The 24,297-nt window shown below is 35.9% G+C and overlaps 1 protein-coding gene across 1 annotated transcript in view; it reads right to left on the bottom strand.

The window, feature by feature from the left end:
* Window positions 1-6,283, bottom strand: part of LOC128177977 (insulin gene enhancer protein ISL-1-like) — a 29,769-nt gene extending 23,486 nt beyond the window's left edge. The window contains exon 1 of the mRNA XM_052844917.1: window positions 5,621-6,283. The gene's annotated coding sequence lies outside the window, so the exon portion shown is untranslated. The remainder of the gene's footprint in view (window positions 1-5,620) is intronic.
* Window positions 6,284-24,297: the final 18,014 nt, after the last annotated feature.

Below are 24,297 nucleotides of genomic sequence, written 5' to 3'. Positions count from 1 at the left end.
ATTTGCATTTGGATTTGAATCTGTCCAATTTTCACAACCAATTGTGGACGGTTTGGTTCTCAACTCCCTCTGTCTTCTCTTAATTATGTACCATCAACATTTCTGAGAAAACGTCATCAAAGAGACAGAGACGTGTTTACCAGCAGACTTAGATATTAAGAAATTCCGTTTTTATGCGGAAATTGATTTCTGTAATCACGGTCCGGGCGCTTGCGAGTCCACGGCTGCATGTTTGATTTGTCCGTGAGGCTGCGGCAAAGGTTGAAGGTCAATTGACAAAGCTGTCCTTTGTTTGAGGAGATGAGAGCGGGCCTGAACCCGTATTTGTCTATCTGTCCAAAGCTTTTTAAAACTATTTGTTCGTTTGACCGACATGAAATTATTTTGTCCCTTTCTATCTCTCTTTCTCTCGCTCTCATTCATTTTTATCAAAAGTATGAACGTGCAATTGCGCAGCTTCCAAATGCAACTGAGAGAGAAGTTCCGAAAATCCAGAAATACCGGTGGGTTTTTTTTGGAAACTCTCTCTCTCTCTCTCTCTCTCTCTCTCTCTCTCTCTCTCTCTCTCTCTCTCAATATAAATTCGTAGACGAGCAGATGGTTTGACATCTTGCAAAACTCTTGTCTGCGAGATTTGCACGAGATTAGATGACCACAATATGCTGGAACTATCTGCCAAGATTTCCCGTTACTAGGGCCGCTTACATCAAATAACTGCAGGCAGCAGACTATCATTGCGCCAAACAGCGCTTCACACCCCCTCCTTTATCTCTCCGCGATAAGACTAACACCTTTTCCCCAACATGGCCTTTGTCTCTATGGTTCATTATACCATTACTGGTGACATCATTGTTTTTTACTTTCCACTCATAACGGCGACTGTTGAGTTGATAGTTCTTTATTTTTCCTCAAGTTTTGCTTATTCCGGTCTCGTGCAAAATGCATCCTTTTATAAATTATTCGCCGTGAATCGTCGAGATGCAAAAGAATTATCGATGTTTCAGTATTCACGAGCAAATCGAATAACATATCTATAGTATATAAATGGATGCCGATTCGTTTTTTTTGTGTTTGTTTTGCAAATAAGATCGAATAATTTAAAAAAATATAAAATAACTTGAAATGAACCATTTATAATAAGCCAATCAGAAAAGGTTAAAATAGTCAGGCATATTGGACTGAAATGAAACCCTTTTGTCTGTTACAGTTATTGCAAATTTGACCTCTGTGACCTTTAATGATGACCTTTAATAGCTGAGATTTCATGGATGGAAGACCTATCCTCCATGCCATCGGAACGTTGTCCATGCTTGAGTGGTTTCTGATCCGTTAATTCCTGGCGTAACGTTTGAACGTTAATCCTTTAAATAGCGTGTATGCTATCAGTCAAGTCAGAGGGGCAGCATATGGCTTATTTTTCTACTTCATTTTCCAATTAATCAAAAAGGGTTCCTGATTTCTTTTTTGATAATGATGACCTGAATTTTTATTTTAAAGTGGGTTTTTTTTTTTAATTTAAACATGAAATGCTCTTTTTGTTTCATTGACCTTATAAGAGATAATCTCTGTTCGAAATCAGTACATATTAGGAAATAAACATTTCATGTTTGTTAAATAAAATGTTTCATCTAAAACTGCAAATAATATTAATAATACCGATTCCGTTACGTTACATAACAACGTGTGGAAAATTCAAAAAAATAATAATAAAGAGTATGAAAGGGCATTAAACAGAACAACTTCGTCATCATTGTTCTCGCGGTGATGTCTTAGCCGCGGCCACCTTAATTTGATGAATCAAAATATTTTTTCTGTCTCTGAAACAAAAGAAAATGCCAGCAAGCGTCTGACAGATGGTCAAATTCATCTGAACGTTTTCAATTCATACGCGACCTTTTTATATCACTATACCTAAGCGGCCCCGTGAGATTGAAGCGGGTAGCATAAAACAATGAAAATTCTGCATCATTAGTTTGGCTCGGTTCTATGGAGAAGGCGCTGGTGATGGCTCCAGCGATAAGAATATGTCATTGATGTGTTTTGCCCGCTCGAATCGCTGGTCAGATTGGGTTTCAATTAACATTTTAATATCATAAAGATATCAGAATTCATTTCTCGCCGTGTCGTTTAACAGATTTTTGTCTGGGGGTGCAATGACGCATGCGTGTCCTGGATATATTACAAGATTCAGTTCTAGAACTGCTGACTCTCTTTGACCGTCCCTTGCACGCACTTCTGTGAGGTTTATGTATTTTATCTCAGATAATATCCTACGTAAATCATCCATGTTTACATGTTTTGTAGTATTTACTACCACTCGATGATTTAAAAATTTACTGCGTTACGGAATCATTACAGACTTAACAAAAAATTCAAGTTTTATCAAGATAAAACAATACGGTGAGGGGAAGAGGATGGACGCTGGAAATAGATGTATCACATCAGATCCATATAAAAGTGAAACTCGGAACAAAGCAAATAAATATTGATAATAAATAAAACTGGGGTAACCCGAGCGCGGTAGCATTAATTTTATGTCCTGTTATAAAATCCCGACTCCCATCCATAACCACGGCGGCCTTCAACCTACGGGAAGTACTTAGAATTTTTCTGGGATATTTCACGAAAGCGCTGATCAGTGTTCACCGTTAAACATGCAAAGCTGTCGTAAATTACTCCATCAAACAAGCCGGGATCCAGCGCGAGGAAATTAAGCGCAGGCCCGGATCATGCCGGTCCGCGCAAGACCCGGGTCCCACTTCCGGTTAATATTTGCTGGTGCGTCTCGCATCGGCAGCGATAATTTTTGTTTGAAATATTCATGCAATATGGTCATTATAATTAACGTCCATTTCGTTGGGTTATTTATTGTTGTCTACGTGAATAATGATTGGATGTTCATGGGCACTGTACCAAGACTATATGTACTTATACCGAAGAAAAAAATGTTTTATAAGCATTTTTATTTCTGCATTTTATGGATTTTTTGTCTTACAAATACTAAGAGGCAAAACAAAAATTGAAATAATTCTTAAAGCTTGATTAAATGAACACAAGAAAAAAGGAAATAAATGAATATATAGAATAAATAAATAAAAAATAGATATATAGATAAATAAATAAATAAATAAATAAATAAATAAATAAATAAATAAATAAATAAATAAAAAATAAATAAATAAATAATACATGTAAATAGATACTAGATAAATAAATAAATGAATAACATAAATGAATAAATAAAATAAACATATTTGAAAAAAAAATAGTTTTCTGTCTTTATTATTCAAAAGTTAATCATATTTTACAGTTTGTCAAATGCAAAACAAGTATAACTGTGTGTCATTAGACACAATTTTCAAGACGAACGTTTGATTGCAAAGATTAAAGGTTCAATCTGTATCCATTACAGATAAAATGTTTAGATCTGCACTACGATCAATGTTTAAATTGATTAGCCATAATTACCGGTATCAGATTTAAACGAGAGAGGGAGGGAGAGAGAGAGAGAGGGTTTCATAATATTACAGATATGGGGAATATTTTTTGGAATTTCTTCTGAATTGCATGCAAAAGCTTGGTATAGTTTACAAAGAAGATATAAAACAGATGATACTGAGGTAACTCCTAGTTCTTTGTTTTCAGCAAGTCCGCGCGCAAGTAGCCAGGTGAAAATCTAACACTTATCAGACACGGTCCTTTGTAATCTCAAGTTGTTCCGACAGGAACTCTCTTGTTTTGGAAATCATAAAAGGTATTAAATATGGACTCCCCGCCAAGCCAAGTCGGACTGAAGGCCCCTGTAATGGGTTTTTCTCGATTTCAATGTTATTATTATCTCAAAAGACACTTCATACGGCAACAATGATCATGCCGAACCTGTGCCGACAATGGCCAACAGATGTCCGCCATCGTGGCTTTTGTGAGTTTTTGATATCGCCATTCCTGAATCGTTTACCGATTGCTGGCCCGATAATAATTTTCTAATTATTTCATCATTATTCGGTTGCATGATGTCATTATTGACAAGATTGTCCGATACAATATGAGCCATTGCTAATTTTCCGCCGTAAAAGAATTAATTTCGGAAATAATTAGTTTTGTATTTTTTTAAATTTTGTGGTCTTACATTACGGGGATTGACCAATGATAGGAAGGATTGACGTCGGTTATTTTGTGTCAGTTATCCTCATCAATTCAAATGAAAGGACTTTAATTTCATTGAATTTCCCCTTACGTTATTGTAAACAATATTTCATTGCAATAGATAATATAATATAGTACATGAATAAATGCACAGCAAATGGAATTGAATTCGGAAACAAGTTATGAAACATATACTTATCCGTTTTCTTAAATAAAATTTACTTTTGTTATACATTTAGTCTGTCCAGTGAGGTGAAGTATGAATTTAGTTGAGAGAAAGAAAAAGTTTTTAGATTCCTGTCAAAAGGAGAAATGTGAAAGATTTAGTCAATTGTTGAATCTTATTGTGATGATAAATCTGTGTATTGCTTGTAATATTACTTGTACTTTAGAACATACATATATCTCGAAACGATTAAAATATCAGACTGGAGAATAAATATGCTTATATGCATTAAAAGAAATTTGGAAAAAATATAGAAATTTACATGTATGTCAGCGTCTTTTTATTAAAATAAATCTTTTTATAAAAACAAAAATCGAAGATGAACAAAAATTTGAACAACTTATATCAGTAATTTCTAAAGGACAAGTAACGGTTACTAGATGATAAATATGTGAATATAAACAGACAACAAAATAAATAAATAAATGGATAAATTAATATAAAACTTTAGAATAATCATTTAAAAGAATTTATAGTAAAAATTATTTATGAGGAATTGTGTGTTTTATTTAACTACCTGAATATTAAAATGTTTTTTTTAAATTATCATAATTGTTTTTATTATAATTTTGTTATGAACTGAACGTACGAATTTATAAAATTTCATATATACTTGGACATTTTTAATAATGTTTAAATTGTAAATATCAAAAGGTAAATAAAAATTTAATACGATTTATAAAGTCAACATGGTTATAAAGTGCACTATAATTTTATGGTTTCATTAGAAAAAATTGCTTGAAGTAAATGCGATCAGTAATCTCATATTAACTCTGATGGAAAATGCACTACAGCAAGTAAATTAACGTGAACAAAAAAATCTTTACAGATAAATGAATTCAAAATGTTAATACCACTCAAACTAAAGGATACATTACAAATTCTTAGTTAATTTTTCATACAAAGTGCTAATAAATCTAAGATCTTTTACAGAAATTCAAAAGGCATAATGTATTATCCCATGATTTTCCGCTTTGAGAATATAACGCTTTGACATCAAAGAAAATAGTTCCTTAAATATTCATGCGCAATAAACTGGTAAGATTCCCGATTACAATATGATACAATCATTGCTAATTACATGGTTTCACTTCATCAATATTTCAGATTTTCAAGAGATTTACTCGAGCAGGGGAATATTTTGCTTAAATCAATGTCTTCAACTGAGAATAATGAAGCTCATTCCAGAACATCATGTTTGGTACGAAACTTTAATTTCCCTTTTTGTGTCTTTTTTTTTTATCTTACCTGGTCACAGGTGCGTTGCTTTGTTACCTGCCAGGCAGGTAACTTGACGAGAGAAGCTCCAACAGAAAGTTGTTTATTTCTTGCGGCGTCTCCGGTCTGCATACGGTCGCTTTTTTCAGCAAAACTTTTGACTTTTTGCAAACTGAAGACAAGAATTATCCTATACACTTCACATTCTTCAAACACCCAAACAAACTGGGCTTGTTTTAGCGCGGGGCCTCATCAGGCTCCACAAACTTTTTTCGTTGTTGTTCTAGTGCGAAATTAAAAATATATTTGATCAAAGATCCAGGAAATAGCGATAAAACTTTCAAACCATGGGCTGTAGTATTTGTGAGTGGTGATAAACTCCATAGTAAGTGGTGAGCACGCTGCTTTTTGACGTCCATTCGTGGACGAAATTTTAGGCAAAAGTGGAATCCTTCTCCAAACCTTTGCCTGCAACAGTTGAATTTATCTTCACAAATGAAAGTGAAATATTTAAGATAGATTTGATGGTCTGCCTTTAACATTGAGGCATAAATAATTTTGCCAATATCTAGATGAGATTTCCATTAACTTTGAGTCCTAGGGGGCCCCGAAGATCCAAAACATCGCTCATACATTTAGTATTTTACACGATTTTGCACTAAGCATATACAAATAAGATGCATTTACTGCTTAACACGATTTGGCTGTTCTCAAAAGATCCAGCGTCACCATCGCTTACCGAAAGTCAAAAGAATAAAAAAATCGATTCATTTTTGATCTCCTTAATAGCAGCTATAATTGTGATGGGTTCAAAGTAATTTTGGTGAATGCATTATTATCTAATGTACACATGAGAAATAGAGGCAAATGCACATATCAAAATTTATTATTTACTTTCCGTATAACTCCCGCTGTCATTAGAAATATTGGAGCACTTGCTCCTCCAAAAGCTTCGCCACTGCTCGCCGTGAAAGGCTGATGCATGCTTCCACTTAGCGTAGTTCCATTTGCGAAATTTGCTAATGGCCTCGCTTAATGGATGCCGGAGAAACGTAGCGAAAGATCGCATCTCCATTAATTCATTAATAGCTCATCTGATGCGGAGGAAACCTCGAGTTGTTGCAGCCGTGTAGCTAGAGCTCTCGGAGAGACGGGTTGCAGATAAATACCGAGGAAATTCGAAATTTACTATCAGCAATCTTTTTACATGAAAATTGGTTTAGATGTTTGAAACTTGACGTCAAATAGATTTGAGCAACGCAGGATACATATTTGACGTGGAGAAATAAGAAAAAAGAAAAATCGTTCTTTCAGCTGCGAGGTGTGTTTTTATAATACCGGAACCGGAAGTGATTACAGTGTTATGCGCAAATCTTTATCATAGGCCAATATTTAATTAATCCTGGTTTCTGGATATTTCATATGTAGTGGCGGGAATTCGTTTTCTTGCATGTAATTTTTATTGATGCCGTAACGCGATCAATTATCATATTCATAATAAACATAACCCGACCTGATCTGTTGGTTTGGCTTCAGTTTGCGAACGTTCATGATATGGGTTTATACTGTGATCGTTCATGAAAAAGAAGAATAAGAATATTTCTTTTTTGTTTTACACTCAATACATGTCGAAAGATCGTAAATATTGGGGACATTTGGTTAATCTACAGTTTCAATACGAGAATTCCTTGTCGATTTTGAGCGGTATTTTATTTTGTGTAGTAACAATTGTCATTAGACGTACCCCGTGTTTATTGAATGCAGCAGTGCAGAGTCATGTTCCACTCATAATTACAAAAATGTCATTTATGATGATTTATCCGCGGACGATGTCGCAAACTAATCATCTAATTGTAGTCTTATTCTCGACTCCCGATAACTCTTCTGACAATAGCCCCAGAGGGATTTCGAATAGCTCTTTCAATTGCTTTTGCAGCCATTCGGAAGTTTTGTTTTTATAATCAATTAATGTGAACCAAGACTTTGATCTGTCCAAGTTTTGAAAAAAATTCACAATCGTTCATTGAGGAAGAAATTATGTTCAGTTATAGAATTGATTTACAGGATTCAAGATCATCCGCCTTAGATAAATAGATTTTCTAGGTTCAACAAGGCAGAGAAAATCATGGAGCTGTCAAAATGTGTTCAGTTGATGTGTTAAATTCTCAGCCGTACATACATATTTAAACCTCTCCCTCTGACAAATATACAAAAACCTGCCCACATAGATGTAGGTATATCAAGCGATAAAAACAAAAAGAATGTCTCTTCTAATTAAATAATTTCCCTTTAACATCTATCTATATATTCCTTCATTTCAATAATTCACCTTCAAAGGCTGTCTAAGATGTCCTACAAGGTTACACGATTCTTTTCTGAGCGGTGGTGGTCTATTTTGATAATAACTTCCGGTCAGTGAGGTTGTACATAAACAACTTCCTCTCCGGACGTTAACAGTGTCGTTGAGTCAAACTTTGGTATAAAGTCAAGAAGCACAAACGTACATTCGTTTCAAAGAAAAGGGTTCCCTGTAAACAGAACATCTCTGTTCCTTTTAAAAAAAATCATTTTTCCTCTCTTAACAAAAAAAAAGACCTTTATAACTTTTATCGCTTGGTAAACTTATTGCCTTTGAAACTCCGAGGATCACGAAAACCAAACATTTGCAATTCCCTTGATTAGAGGTTTGACGCCAAATGTCATTTAGTATTTATATAGCAATCAAAATTTATATTAATCAATATTGAAAAAAAATTGAAACAATATAAAAAAAATTAGAAAAACTCTGAAAAACAAGACACTTCTGATCATTCGATTTATTTATAAAGATATTCGACATTGTGTTGTAACTATTCGTATATGACGGCTAATGAGACGTAAAATTAATCTTAAATACCTGAGAGAGAGAGAGAGAGAGAGAGAGAGAGAGAGAGAGAGAGAGAGAGAGAGAGAAAGAGAGATAAGGATAGAGCTATAGTTTTCAATCATTTATTAAGGAAGAACAACTTTTGCACATTTGACATATATATATATAAATTTTTTAAAGAAAGCAATCGAATGAAGAAGAAAAAACGTCCTCCCTCGGTGCCCGGGGTCGTCTCGTGTCTGTGGTTATCAATGCCCTCCCAGTGCCAATCATTTGGTTTATGTGTCGAGCCGGGTTTCACCAGATTTCAACCTCTCTCTCTCTCTCTCTCTCTCTCTCTCTCTCTCTCTCTCTCTCTCTCTCTCTCTCTCTCTCTCTCTCTCTTCGCCACTTTTTATTGCACGGAGCGGAGACGGCACGCGCGAGGAAAGGAAAAATATACTGCTGGAATTTCTTAACTTGACAATGAAACTTATTTTTTGTCGTAGATTGTTCTGTCTGGCGTAGGCCACGGCCCGCCTCGCCGTGTGTAGAAGCTGCGCAGTGTATCGGCTTTGGATGACCGTTCCTGTCTTTTGTAAAAGATTTCTATCAAGAATGACAAAAGTCAGAAAGACAGATTCTCTAATCGGAGCCGACGTTCCCCTGTGGAAGTTTTATGCATTTCCTTTTCCTCTGGCACCGGGGATCGCTCTACCGTTCGGCTCGGCTCACGTTTTTACTATTTTTCTTTAGCCATAGAAGTCAGAGTCGCTCAGACGTCAGGCGTTAGATGTCGCCTTGTGCTTCCGGTCGAATGTCACAATTAGTTTTGAATTCACTCAGGTTGTAGAGAACCATCCAAAGACCGAAAAATAAGAAGACAATTATTTTATCTATAGATAAAGTAGAAATGGAATATGAATGGATATTTGATGAAAATACTATTAAAAGGCGTCACATAGTTAGGGTGAATTAACAATTAAGATGTATATGTTTTCCATGAAGGTGACATGATCAATGGATATGGATAATAAAAACCGTAAATATCATGAATAAATGAGAAATACCAAATTACATTGTTGTTTATCGGGTGAAAAATAAGTCATAAATTTGTAATAAGATGATAATGTGTATATTATGATATAATTTCAAATTTCACAGCACAATGGTTAGTGCAGACTGCATTGGCTCCGTGGGGAACCATTGAGTAAAGTTGACAAGTCGAGAACTGGTCGCAAATTAATAACTAGCTTTCCTCTGGGAACGGTCTTAATGAGGAGACACAAATGACAGCGCATGCGTTGCACGAGTAAACTTTCCGATATCATCTTCCAAAACCTGATCGATGAATAATTAAATGAAAATCAAATTTTAGTCATATATTCACATAATAAGATATCTCAAAATATAAGTTAGATTATTTTAATATTTAAACAAAAAAATTATTAGATGGCCATTTTTAAGGCAGTTCAATTGGATCAACAGGACTGGGTTCCAATAGGCGCGTGACAGACGGATATTAAGGGCGCGCCTTCACAGGTGATGCTTTATGTTTCCAGGACGAATCGGGCGAGATGTTCTTTTACTTGATGAAAAAATAAAACGACAAAAATTACTTTTTTACGGAAAAGTGAGCACGCTTTGTCTTTGAACGAATAACATCGTGTTTGGAACAAAAGCTGGACAGGGCCGAGCTGGAGTGAGGGAAAGTAAATCCCTGTGTAATAATCCACGGGACGTGAACTGTCCCCGGTAAACCTTTGTCCCGAGCGCTCCCCGCGTGTAAGAATTAATGACACGACAGGCCCGGCCACTCGCGTGTGGTCAACTGTCTTGTCTTACATATGGAGATTATTGTTATAAGCGGCCGACCTGTCGTTCGCGTGCGTGGTCACGTGTTCCGAATGAACTAAGGACAAAAGAGAGTACCCGAATGACCACTTTGTCGGACAAGATACGGAGTGTCACAACATTTCCCGACCGGGCGCGGTACGGGGCGCGCGGGCGACCGCTGTATGCGGTCAGTTAGACTCCCTTAATCGTATTGTGTTAATCATAACGGGGGGACAAGACACTGGTCCCACAAATATCACAAAAACAGACTAAATTAATTAGGTATTAGCTGTTAAACTGACTAAGTGGGACCCGTCAGTGAAATCAAGAATGTAGCAAGTGCAATGCGGACGTGCCGTGGTGTTTGTATACTTCTAAACTGTACATGTAAGTATAATGTACGGACTTGTAATCACACACCGAAAATCATAAAATAACAAACAACAACATACATACAGTACAAGCACAGGCAATTGATAAACGCTTTTTTATCGTTGAATTTATTCATATTTGTGGCGAAGTGTTGTAAATGATTCAAAGAACAAAACGCCATGTAAACAAACCGCCAACTTTGGGGGGCGAGCCTGCCTCGGGGTATCTCTGTGTTCAGTTTGATCACGGGGGATTAGTAATGTTTACTTACAACTGTTAGATCAACAGTCTTTGTTGATTTCATTGTTTGATATCCTAATTAACATTCTTATTTTCAACTTTCTTATTTGATTGTAAAGTTTTGGAATTCTTTGTCAAAATATAAACAATTTTGAAGTAACTAAATAAATCTGACATGTTGAGACTTTCCCGGGCGATGACTTCTTCAGAATCTGGATTTCTCTTTGCTGTCAGAACTGGCTATATTTACTACTGTCTGATTCTGAAAACTTTTTATGAACACATGAAAATCACTAGAATATATGACCTTCCACAAAAGTGTTGAGTTTCGGCATGGTGTTTTGATTTTCGCAGCATGCTCACTTATATAACATCTGTCCCCAATGGAAGAGAAAACAACTTACTGATTTATTTCTCTGTTTCGTAAAATATAAATCCACACGGAAAAAAGATTTTAATTATCGATGCGATACTTAAATTAAGCAGTACGCGTGCTGCACGTGTGTTCAATATACGGTGGGGAGATATGTTAGCATCACGGGGACAAAAATGTTGATTGGAAAGCAAAGAACAAACGGTTTTATTTTGCCTTAGTATTCCGAAGCATGCATTTTGTTATCACCGGGACAAAAATACATATTTATGACATTTTATGAGATGAAATTTCTGGCCGAGACGGGCGAGTGATAGCGGACGCCGAGTGGAGGTCGCGCAATGCCCGAGCCGCACGCGCCTTCACAATAGATTCCTTCCAACCAGCGCGCCAGTTTATGTGTTAATATGCCGCGATTTTTCATTTAAGAAATAGCAGGAATTTCATAAGTTAATGCATCTCGTGTTATTGAATTGACAACATTTTTATCAAAATCACAGCGATTTTTTCTACCAACGTAATGAAAACCAGCACACTCCCCACCAGGGGGCGTCATTTATAGCTATCGTAGAGTGACCTCGCGCCCGCGCGCGGATCTCCCATTGATTGGGGCGGAGTCTCGCTCGGCGGTATACTGACGTTTTTTGCGGTGTAAACAGATACAGAAAATCAGTAACTAATTACGTACGTGATAGCGTATAAATATAATGTGTGGAGCCTGTTGGGTAGCCAAGCAAGTGAGTGCAAAACAGGGGAAGCAATCCCACAAAACAACGTTTTTATGCATGAAAAATGCTTATTTTCTGTATTTTTTTTTACGTATTTATAAGGTTTAACGAAATTGAACGAATTCTTCCTTACATCAAATAAAAAAATGAAAAAAAAACATTTATGCGTTTGATTCTTAATCAACAGAAGCTTCCTACAGCGAAGGTACGCGATACGTATCACATGTATACTATAGTGCCGCTATACGTACAGTTCAACACTAAAAAATAATACTTATGTATGCAAGAAACACTTTTTCTTCAGTTCTGAAATATGCATTATAATTACGTTTCAAGGGAAACACAAGTAATATATTACGGTGTAATTTTCAGCTAATTTCAGATACTTTTTAAAATTCAAACGTTTGATTTCCCTCGAGATGAAAGAAAGCACGACTTCCCAGCGGTAAAACAAGGGAAAGTTGGAGAATGCGGAAGAGGAGCATCGCGGCGATGATTCGCTGCGGTCCTATAATCACGGCTGCGCATCGTGCGCCTTCCGGCAAGTTACGAAGAGAAGCGGGCGGAGTCCGATGACAATCTTTTCTATTACCCTTCTCGCTGCGTGGCCCCGAAGCTGTCTCAACACGCAGATTATTTCGGGGCGCTGTTTTTGTTGTATTTTTTATTTCACTTACTTACTCTCGCTTTTCGTTCCTCCGTTGGCTCTTGGTGGTAAGAAAGTCTTGCTCCATTAGAGGGGTTACGAAGCAATGCCAAATTTACATATAATCAATAGAACACATCGATGTCGACGCAAGGCGCATTCATAGCGCTCGCTTTTATCTTGTTTGTTGTAAAAAGATAAGAGATGAAAGATAACTAGCAAGGAAAAAATATGGTTGAGGCACATTTTCCCTTTTCTTTGGTGTTTTGATCTTTTATGATTTGGTGGAATTTCCATTGTCACTTATTCTGAAGTACAAAGACCGTTATCAAAAAAACAATGTAATGAATAAGAATTACATGTGTAATATTTCTGTTTATTTAATGTATAACGCATCACATTGTCTATGAGGAGAATTTAAATTGGAAAATTAAAGGGGTGGGATTTTTGTGAAAATGCAGGCACCTGCTACTAAGATACATTATGTCTTAACACACGGGGAATTTATTTCAATATATATGTATTTCTTATATAAAAGGCAACTTATTTTATTTCCAGTTTAGAAATTCTTTTTAACAACACGAGATAAATACCTTTAGAATTAACTGGGTATACAATATAAAAATTGAAATTAATTCTAATTGATATTAAGGTCACAAAAAGAGTAGAAGATCAAAGTAAAATGGATAACTATTAAAATAGTAGCACGTATAACGCTGCATTGGAATTATTTAAACCATCAAAACAATTAAAGATACGTGAACTAGATAGGGCGACCATTATCATTAAGACGCATCAGATCAATGGTACACACAGCATTAGTAGCATGTAAACATGATGTTACCGGCTCACCGGGTCATAATAGCCGTGTACACGTTATTACACGAGGGTTACGCTGTACAATTACGTAATAATGTTGTATTCACGGTGCAGAACAGCACTGAAAGTCATAAATAAGTCGTGTAGGTACTAAGTATAAGTACTGGTGATTAACTGCTGCGGTGCAAGGGATAACTGTTGAATTATGGTACAATTCTTCTTCTCATATTTTAATGGAAAAGTATAATTTGTGAAAGTCGAATTTTTATTTTTTTTAACCTTCTAAAATCAGACCAGGGTGTGTGGTATAACGTTAGAGAACAATCTATAGAGAAGCATATATAGACCGTCATTTAATAACTATTTTGTTATTTCAAAACTTCGCTTTCATATGTTGGACAGAGTTATATCATGTAAATGTATTTTATAGCCCTGACTGTTCGGTGCGATACCGTCTTTTAAATAGAAAAGAGATATTTTTAACTGTACGGTAAAGTTCTTCAGAGATAAATGCTGTTACGTTACATATATCTATACGGTCGTTATGTAAACAATTTCTCTTCAATTCCCCGGGACATTACATAAAATTTATTGTGTCTGTAAGAAATTACAGCAATTCAATCAAACTACTGCTGACGTCCTAGACTTTACAACGTAATTTCGCAAACAAGAGATCGAGGAGGTTAAACTTTTAATTTGCAGTCAGTTATTTGATAACATCTAGTATCCCTCTCCCCCTCACTGATCACAGGGGGCTGGCCCGAGATCGTATCTACATCTACATATTTAACGTGTATATCTCTCCGCCGTCTCTCGGCCTGACAGTTTATAACATAATTACATTATCTATAGACTCTGACCGGTTACCTCAGGGTCCGCGACAAGAAATTCAGCACCGTTTTTTAATTCTTCATCAGATACCTTCATTTTATTTGCTACAGTTTTGTTGTTCTTTCACAGGTGACGATTGGCGGAGTTATTTTGACCCCCCCCCCCCCATTTTTTTAATTCGATGAGTATTAACACGGGGCAAGGAATATGGCTCATTAAACCGTAGATCAGAAGAATCCTTTTTAAACCACAAGATTTATAGGTGACTCATGGTCGTTTTCTTATAAAGAATAAAAGAATGAACAGATATGTACTTGTATGGAAATGAAAACCTTCCGATTTGACTTAGAATTTGGACCAAAAAAAATCCCTGAGTTTTTCTGGTTTAATTCTAAAATTCTGTCTTCTAAAAAAATTAACTCAAATACTAATTATCGAAAACTTTCATGTGACAATCACATTTACAATATAAATTAATTTTATATTTCGATCGCAGATTTTTGCAGAAATCATATTTTGCAGTATCATTTAAGCATTTTCTTCCCGTTTACGATGAAATAAAAATAGCAATGAATGCTAGCATGTGTCAGGCAAACGTAAATGTAAGGCAAACGTAAGTTTGGAGATTTTATATTCTTTATAAATGTTTAGAAAACAAATAAATTAATTAGCTATGTATGAGTGTGTTTGTTTGTTGTTTGTGTCTGAGTATTATAATTCTGTTCCCTGTATATAACACAGGCTTGTTGTCACGGCGTGATTGGCTGGTCTAGTTCGGTCTGTGAACGATGGAGCGATAGATATATCGATCTCTCCCAGCTTAGCCCGCCTCCTGTCCCAGTGTACAGAATCACGGCTGTATATTGTCGCGTAAAACGATTCCTATACAGCATTCTTAAAGTCTGTAAAAATATATATATTGCATATATAATCGAGTGTCCATACAGCTTACTTTAAATTTATTTGATGAGAAAATTCAAGACAAATTGTTTGATGTTGAAACAGTAATGCAGGAAATAAGGTTTTAAAGAAAAAATGCTATATTTTCTAACTCCATGTAGAATTTCAAAATTAATGTCAGTTATAAACAAAAACAACAACAACAAAAACCCCCCAAAAACAAAACAAAACAACCCAGTATCCATACAACTTACTTTTAATTAAATTGATGGGAGAATTCACGACATATTGTTTGATGGTGAAACATTTATGCATAAAATATGGTTCTAAGATAAATGCTATGTTATTTTCCCTCCAAGTAGAATTTCAAAATTAACAAAATGACAGAAGAATAAATTTTATCGTTATCGAAACCTGATAGCACTGTTGTGATGTAAAGAATAGCTGTACTTTAAACTGGTTTTGAACCCGGATGTCTTATAGCTAGAGCTGAAATTTATTTGCATGAAATTAATCTACCGCGCATGTAGACAATGATAAAGAATGTAGGGCCTACATGTATCGGAATATCCTAGTGACGTCATCGTTAGCGTCAATAAAATTGTACAGAGAAGGGCACATATGTACGCACACGATTATATTTAAATGCACTTATATTATCTAAAAATCAAATGATTACAAAGTGGTAGTAAAAATAAAGAATTTCTATTGTACAATATGAATTTTTTGTCGTTTGATTAGTTTTTAATTAACAGGATCTGTAAATTGCTATGTAAAAACATTCACAAAACCTTAAAACTTAAGTATGTATTAATACAATTTTTAAGCGATTGGGGGTATTTTTTCTCTCATTTATGCTTAAATAACATATTGATTGTGTTTGGTATTTTTTGTATACTTATTAAATACAAAAAAAGCAAATGTAAAAAACTGCAAAATAATAAGCATGGTTATTTTCAATAAGATCCGGATATGTATATTAAGACTTTTCGGGTCATTAGTAACGTGGTGATTTATCTTGTATATTCATCGCCAGACAATTCCAGTTCAGGATGAAGGAAATAATTTCGGTTATATCACGGATTTTTTTTCTCTGGTCATAATAATGATGAAACGCGAGAACGGTACCAGGACTCGGTCTATCTACCCAATCAAGTGCGACGAGGCGTGGAACTCTTCTGTCTATGGAGACTCATTTAGCACCGTGACTTATGGCTGAAAAATTTCGAGAATTCCTAATGACAATTTAATTCCCCCAATTTTTATTTTGAGAAAAAAAATTAATCGACATACATATGAAGAAGAATTGTCATTAGAAGCAATTTTAGAAACGACGAGTGGAGATAAGGGAGAGTTGATGGTAGATTCGTTAGTCAGCATTCGAGCTTTAGAAATCAGACGCAAGCATCAGTTATGTACATTTATGTGATGAATAATTAACTCTTGGAAGAAAAACAACTTTACATTGAAATACCGTATAGTCACACGAGCAACTATAGGAAATCAAACGGATAGAAGATTTAAATCTTTAATATAAACTGATTGCGGAGAAAAAGATGTCAGAGGTTTATGAAGCATGAATCAACTGTTTTAATCGCATTATCTTTATTTTTTGATGCTATTGAATATGATGAATATTTATAAATGACTTTAAATGAGATTCACGTATAATCTCGCTGTAAACAAAGGCGATGAAAATTAATCAGATTTGTCGAGAGTCACCGCGCTATCTGATCTTTCCGTCGGTTGTAGGAACAGACAGTAAGGATAGGGGGGGGGGGGGGGGTTATACCTAGAGGGAAAGGAAGGGGTCAGCATTATAAAGCAGTGTTTGATTTTGCTATCGGCCAAACATTCAGACGATTGTGACTCTAGTTTATACCGGGGACCCATGTTTACATATATATAGGTAGTCGATAGGGGGATAAGAAATAAATTCATTAGATGCTATCTGCCTAGATTTATTCCCTGTGATATATATATTTTATTGCATCAAATTAGCGAGGTATTTGGATGACTCAGGACTAACTTTTTCTTGCCCGGTGTACCGTATCCACGGCGTGCTCTGTGCCCCTCAAACACTGGGTATCGGGAACCTTTCTTTCCTCCCACTCACAAAGACTTCCAATTTTTTTTAAAATTAAAATTGCAGTTATATCGCTTGAACTCATGCAATAAAAAATTAACAAATTAACTAAGAGAAAAAAAAATTAAAAAGGAAAGGAACAAATGATTAAAGAGAAGTGGTTTACTTTGGGCCGAGGATTGGCGGGAACTTATCAGGGGTTGGCGCGGCGGGTCCCGGGATTTATTGACCCTAGGAAGAGGGGTCTCCTATACAGCGTCAGAAGATGGACCCGGGAGGAAGTCATTCCACATTAATCTAACGACGACCGTCTCTAAGGTGAAACAGATAACTGTATCTGGTCATTTAGAACCGTTAAAATCACATTTCCTTTATTTATACAAAGTTAAAACGATAGCCACTATCACTGAATGTAGTAACAAAGCCAATGTGTTTGTATATCAAGTTAGACCCATTTCAAAGTTCAAACTTGTAAAAGTCTGAACGACATACAATGTAAGTATAACGGGTATAGATGCTGTCCATGCAAGCAGATAAACTCTTCTTTTCCTAAATCGACTCAGTGCCATAAAATTGTCTGCTCTGGAAAAAAACCGTTTTCCAAATGGAGAAATTATAGTAACACTTGCAAATAATTGGCTACATGTTATACAGTAAATTTACATTCCTGATCTCTAACCAAATCATTTCATCACATTTACTCCTAAATTTATGTTTTCTTTATTTCAATTACCAATGTTAAAGCGAATGAGTCGAGTTTCATCCTCTATAAAATCCAATATTTTCACACGGCCTGGTCTTGATTTCCAAAAGGAATTGAATTACCCAGACCCACAAAAACAAGAAAGGCCGAATTATATCAGACGCCCGGAAAAGTGAAGTGTGATAATGCAAGGTTCCGGGGTTTATATGATTCAGTTAGTATGTTGTCACCCTTAGTAGCCAGAGACCTAATGGCGTCTTCACACTTCATTATTCGGAACACAACTTTAACGGCTTCTTTGCATACTGTAGATGACTCCCGGGGGAATATATTCCCCGAAAAGGCGAAAAATGGAGGGAATTTTGTTCAGTAAATGACTATGATTTTATTGATAAATCGAATTAGCCACAGTTTATAGAAGGGAAATTAATCGGAAAGAATAGACTATGAGAATTTATACTACATATACTTTGTAATGTACATGATCTTTGTCTAAATAAATGTTTCGGGAGATTTGTGTTTTGATTTTATAATAAACTGCCATGGAATGTTTCTACCTACCGAGTGGACGGAATTGCAGATATTTCATCAGTTTTCCCCGGTTTCTCTCCGACTGATAATCAAGACACGTCTTTGTATTAACCGCGAGACTAATGCACACAAACTCTTTGATGTAAAATGCCTCTAGATTTTTTGTACCGGCTCTGCTATTTTCTGACAGACATTTCTCCCACTTAGAAATTTCATTCGATATTTTGTTTCAGATATTTTTTTTTCTCGTGTACCCGAGGACAGAATTAAATAAATGTCAGTTGGAATATGTATGGTACATTAAAGGCTTATAAGAATCGTTTAAAAGAATTCTAGATTTATTAATAAGAATCTGTATATTGTTTTATATTTGAGTTTAGAATTCTTTGACTCTTAGTGTACCTATAAAATAGAATGCAATGTAATCTCAAAACAAACCATTATCAGTAGCAACTATTATCTACGCATATCATAGCTTGATTCAAAAAGAACAAATTATATATAAATTTGAAATTTGTACTAAGCCAAAATTGATCTCTACTTTACGTTTTAAATTATTTGATTTTTTCGTTTTTTTGTTTTAGTTTTTCCTCAATCCTTTTAGATAACTAGTATTTTAAAATTTTAAATGGCTTGAGTTTTGTAATAGAATTTTTTTTTAATAAAAAAGGGGGGAAATGATATCCGTTAAATTGAAACAATTTAAGAGTAAATAAATTCAAGTAAGTAATGAATAAACACACGAAAAAAAGGAAACCAAAATAAACAAATGAAAAAATAAATTACTATCTAATAATAAAAGGAAGATCGATGGATAAATATATATATTAATTAATTAACAATTAAATAAATAAAAAAAAGGATTTTGTAGGATGGTTTTAAGATGAAGAAAAAAAAAGAAAAAAATCTTTTATTTTTTAGATATTGGAGATTTAATTCAAACTCACTAAATCTGCTCGACAAAACTCTTTTTTTTCGGGGAGAAATTAATCTATAATTTTTAATGAAACCACAATCCGGGGATAAAATAACGACATATTTGTTATATGAAAGAAAAAAGATTTTCATTCCGCCGACAAATAACCGACGCACGTGCGTCAAGAATTGTCAAACAAAATGAAGTTGTCCGTCTCTTTGAAATAGGTGACTGTTGCGCATGCACGCTGGCATGGCACGTGCGCAGTCTGATGCTGCTCAAGTTTAAGTAAACATTGCAGTAGTGTTTTGATAAAATGTCCAATGGAGACCACGTGTAGTTTTGTTTTCACATAGTTTTTTTCTCAGAAGAAATTAATTGGAAACCTCTTTTGGCCATATTTCACACAATAAATTAAATCTCTCTCTCTCTCTCTCTCTCTCTCTCTCTCTCTCTCTCTCTCTCTCTCTCTCTCTCTCTCTCTCTCATACATACCAGCTGCAATACGAATATTAAATTTTTTTCTAACAATTAAATTTCACGGAATAACGTTTTTCCATTTCAACACTTCTTTAATGACATTAGAGGAAGTTTTTGTATAGAAGCGCTGTCACGGATACAATGAGATGCATTTATCTGAGACGACGAACCGAATGGTTTACATAAAATCAGAAATTTCTCCCGATTTAATCGGACGATTGGAAACAAGCCATTTTCATATCAGAAAATGGTGAAAACAGAGAAAAGGTACACGGCATCATAACCAGCCACGGATCGCCTCCCCCAGACAAAACCAGCCAGATTTAGAATTTGACAAAATGAATTTTATAACCATGCCTTAATTTTGGAGTTTGATGTCTCTATCTTAACTCGGCGCCGGTCCGCGGAACCATTATATTGACAAGATAGGTATCAATCTAACGCACCCCTGTATACCGGGCAGGGAGCGGGTACCTGCTCGTCACCGTTACAGAAACGTTATAATAACGGCAGATACTGCGACCAGTTTTACTTAATATCATCTGTCTTCTGACAGGCACCGCGACTCTGGTAAAAAAATGTTTGGAACGAATGGATAGAAGTTCTCATACCGACAGATGGCAGCCCCGCGGTGAGGAAAAAATGGCGATCGCTTCACTTCGGTGTAATGACATTACCGTAACGTGCCGTCCCCAAATTGCCAAAGGCTCCGGTCATAAAGACACAAGATAGAGTTATCCGGATGAAATTCATACAATATCATTTCAAATTTTCTGATATTAGGCCTGTCATTTTGTTTTGTGTGACACTGTAGTGCAGCATCCCTCCATACCGCATATATACTATATGTACTGAATGCTCGAATGTTGGTTAGTAAGGTCCTTTAAAAAAGCAATAAAAAGGGTTGGTTTTTTTAAATGCCTTGATGCGTGTTTGTTTAATGAAATCAGGAATATGGTCATAAATCAGGTATATTGTTAGTAATTACCCAGTGATAGAATACAATGTAATTATTTGTTTGTGCCCTTTCTCTATTAAACGGACGTAAAAGGAAAAACTAGCTGGGAACCAAAAAAACGAAAATGCATATTAAACGCTGAAGCTGTGCTTAGTGCTTTAAAATATTGATTTATCTCGTAGTTACGATTAAAGAATTCGTGCATTGACTCTCATAAATTAAACGAAGGATAATACATGTATATCATGCAATATAAATGTAGGTCCAAAACGTTCGATTTAGGTTGTATTATGTCTACCAATTCATTGCTGTTTTGAGTTTGCAATGTTTTTTCGTGTGTGGCCTCGCTTTGATCGTTTACTGGTTCATCCTTAAGATGTTCCAAAACCAACAGATATGTGTGAACACAAACATTACACGGTTCAAAACTCTATGGAGATTTTTTCCTCCACATTAATTTCAAAATACCATGTTCGATCAAAGAGCTGTTTGGAGAGTCAAAGTTTTCGGATTTTCGTTACTGTTTGAACTAATGGATGAGAACAAGGTAGACCAAATGTCCATGGTTTTTTGTGACTATTTTTATTCTGCTGTTTTCGTCAAGAAAACCGTCACGGCGGACAAAAACTCGGAACTGTGGTCAGTGCCAAACAACGTCCGGATACAACGTAGTCGCCGACTAGCGGGACCTGACACGTCGCTAAACAACCCATGTTGTTGTACGCATGCCCCGTGATTGGCTCCATGTGCCAGGGAGAGGGGCCGGTCCCACAAGTCGCCGATCCTCGAGAGTTGTTGACCAATGTCTTCCTTCTTTCTCAAAATATCGGCGGCATTCTGCACATGGCTATTTGTTATCATATGTTGGGCGCACGTCAAGAAAACATGCACGCACGTGGGTAAATAGCCGGCCGAAACATTAGTTAGTTATGTTAAACAACAGGCCCATCATTACATAAACACTTCATGTCAAATCTGCGAGCTTTATGTGAAAATAATCAATCCGAATTTCCTAGACAAATTATATACATTGTTGGCTGTGAGGGGGGAGCGTTAGGGTTGGCATCCGTCAGGGCTCCGCTAACAAGGGACAGACTGGGGGAACCATTCGGTGTGGTCAGCCGGGTAAATTCATCCAGTCTGTTAAATCAGGGAAACTTCATTCATAGTTTAGGCTTTATGGCTCTCACATAAAGAAGAGTTGAAGCCGCCTAGATAAACACTCTGTAATATTATGACGATTCTGTTATTAAACAAAATGTTTAATTCGAAAATTTTAATAATGTAGTTACTGATCAATTATAGACCCAATATTTTTGCGCGTTATTGCTTTGATTTTCCCACAATGAAAGATACGCTTTGCCAAGACAGTGCTTCACGTATTTGTGGTTATTTGTGAGTTCTCGCCGCTTCAAACACTGGTCGGAAACTGTATACATTTCAATCAAACTGCAAAATGCACAATTTATACCCCACCGAATGACGATTAGATAATGGAATCACAATTCTCACACCAAGTCTCGATTGCTTGGCAGTGATTCCAAACAGACGTATGTCTTATAGGCTGTTGACACCGTCAGCGTGTAACCTATAAGTAAAAGAAACCCCACACCCCCATACAAAGCCTGGCCTCTACATTAGGGGGCTTTTAATCTGTCCAAGTTTAGAGAAATTTCGCTACACAATCTTTTCTTTAATGGATGCAATATTTCATCACCTTTTTCTAGGAATCACTTCTCTCATCTCCAAGTTTGAGTCTCGTGGTCGGAATTGCTAGTATTTTAACGCCTTATGTTTATTTTTTTAATATGTAAAGCTTAATCAAAGTCTACTGGTGATTTTCCCTCTGTGTAAGAAAACATACATACGGCGACGCCGTTACACAATCTGGCCACTTATATCACTATACCACCCCTTTATCACATCAACTGTGAGATATAAAAGTCATACCACATGTTATGAATCAGTGATTTACATGAAACAGCAGTGTGTTAAAAAACTGGAAAAGACTTTATAAATGAAATGAAATAAAACGAATTCTAATCAAAGAAAGAGTATGCATATATTTTGAAATAAAAACCCAATATGAATTTAGATGAGAATTGAATTTTAATTTCTGATTCAATGAAGCGATGCTATTTGACAAGTAAGGCGGAAAAGTTAGAGTAAAATATTAGATTTTTTTTTAACCACGGGCTTGTTAACTATAGAGAAATAGATCTGACCACCGGCTGAATTCCGTCAAAAACTTGTCTGTTGAACAAGATACGACAAAAACTGACTGGGTCTGTAGATAATAAATCTCTCCGACGGGCGACCAAGGCTGGAGGACGGGTGTTTTTTCCCTGGTAGATCTGACACCGACATGTCAGAGATTTCTTGACTGCCCCTTGTTATCTGTTCTGAGGTCATCACATTTTCTTTGATCCGGAATTGTACATTCCTCTTTGGTGATTCCAGGACTCTGCATTTAATCACGCTGTCCGGCGACACTCTAAGAGTATGTCGCCACCAATGTAGGGACCTGTAATTTGTGGTGTTTAATTATTCACTCGACGACTTATCGCTAGATGGATCTTAGATGTATTTTAGAGATGGCGGGGGATAGTCATATTTTATCTGCCGCAGTATCTGAAGAAAAGCTTTGATAGTGTTTGATATAAAATCCTTGATTTCTCGCCGGGATAACGCGGTTAACTGTCCAGGACGAATAAAAACTATAAAGTTTTGTAAGATCGGCGATTAGGATATGATTCATGTGCAGTGATAAGCATCAGAGCTCCACATCTCTATTAACCGCCATTGTTGTCCGTTCTTATTTCTTATTTGTCATCGCAGGGTGTGAATTCTAGAGGACACACATGAAAAGCTAGCCTTATTATCAAAAGTCGTTTTCGTAAATCACAATGTTCCCTCGGAGTCACGGATAGAGAGCAAAGATTGAAATCTAGAACTCTTTGTTACTCTTTATTTATGTTTTATTACACAAATATTTTTTTGTAATTACGAAAACACGGCTAGTTGCCGAACCTGCAGGAAATAATGGCGAGAAAGCCTCAGTCATAAACATGGCCTCCAAGGAATAAAATTACAAATTCAAGAGATTTATATCTTGTATTATACCTTTTCTTCGATTGGGAAATTCAACAATTATGCATTATATCTTTCAAACAATTCCCCCAGTAGTGCTTGAATCTAGAACTGACAATAATTTTGAGCATACACTGTATGTCACAGTATAAATATTAAAAACAAACGACGCGTGCGAGTGTTCGAATAAAAGCTTTGAGGGTGACAACATGCACCGAAAAGACACGTGATGCAGACCGTTCCCGCCATTCCTAGCACTGATCAACTTCCGGGGCGAGATCTTCCTGTGACGTCATTCTGAATGTAACAGTTTCATTTTAATGAAACACATCGAAGACTTCGGCGCGAAACAC

The sequence above is a fragment of the Crassostrea angulata genome, chromosome 3 (genome assembly GCF_025612915.1).
Source record: "Crassostrea angulata isolate pt1a10 chromosome 3, ASM2561291v2, whole genome shotgun sequence".
Taxonomy (NCBI): Eukaryota; Metazoa; Mollusca; class Bivalvia; order Ostreida; family Ostreidae; genus Magallana; species Magallana angulata.
Note: the sequence above shows the minus strand (reverse complement) of the source record. Positions and strands in the feature narration are given on the sequence as shown.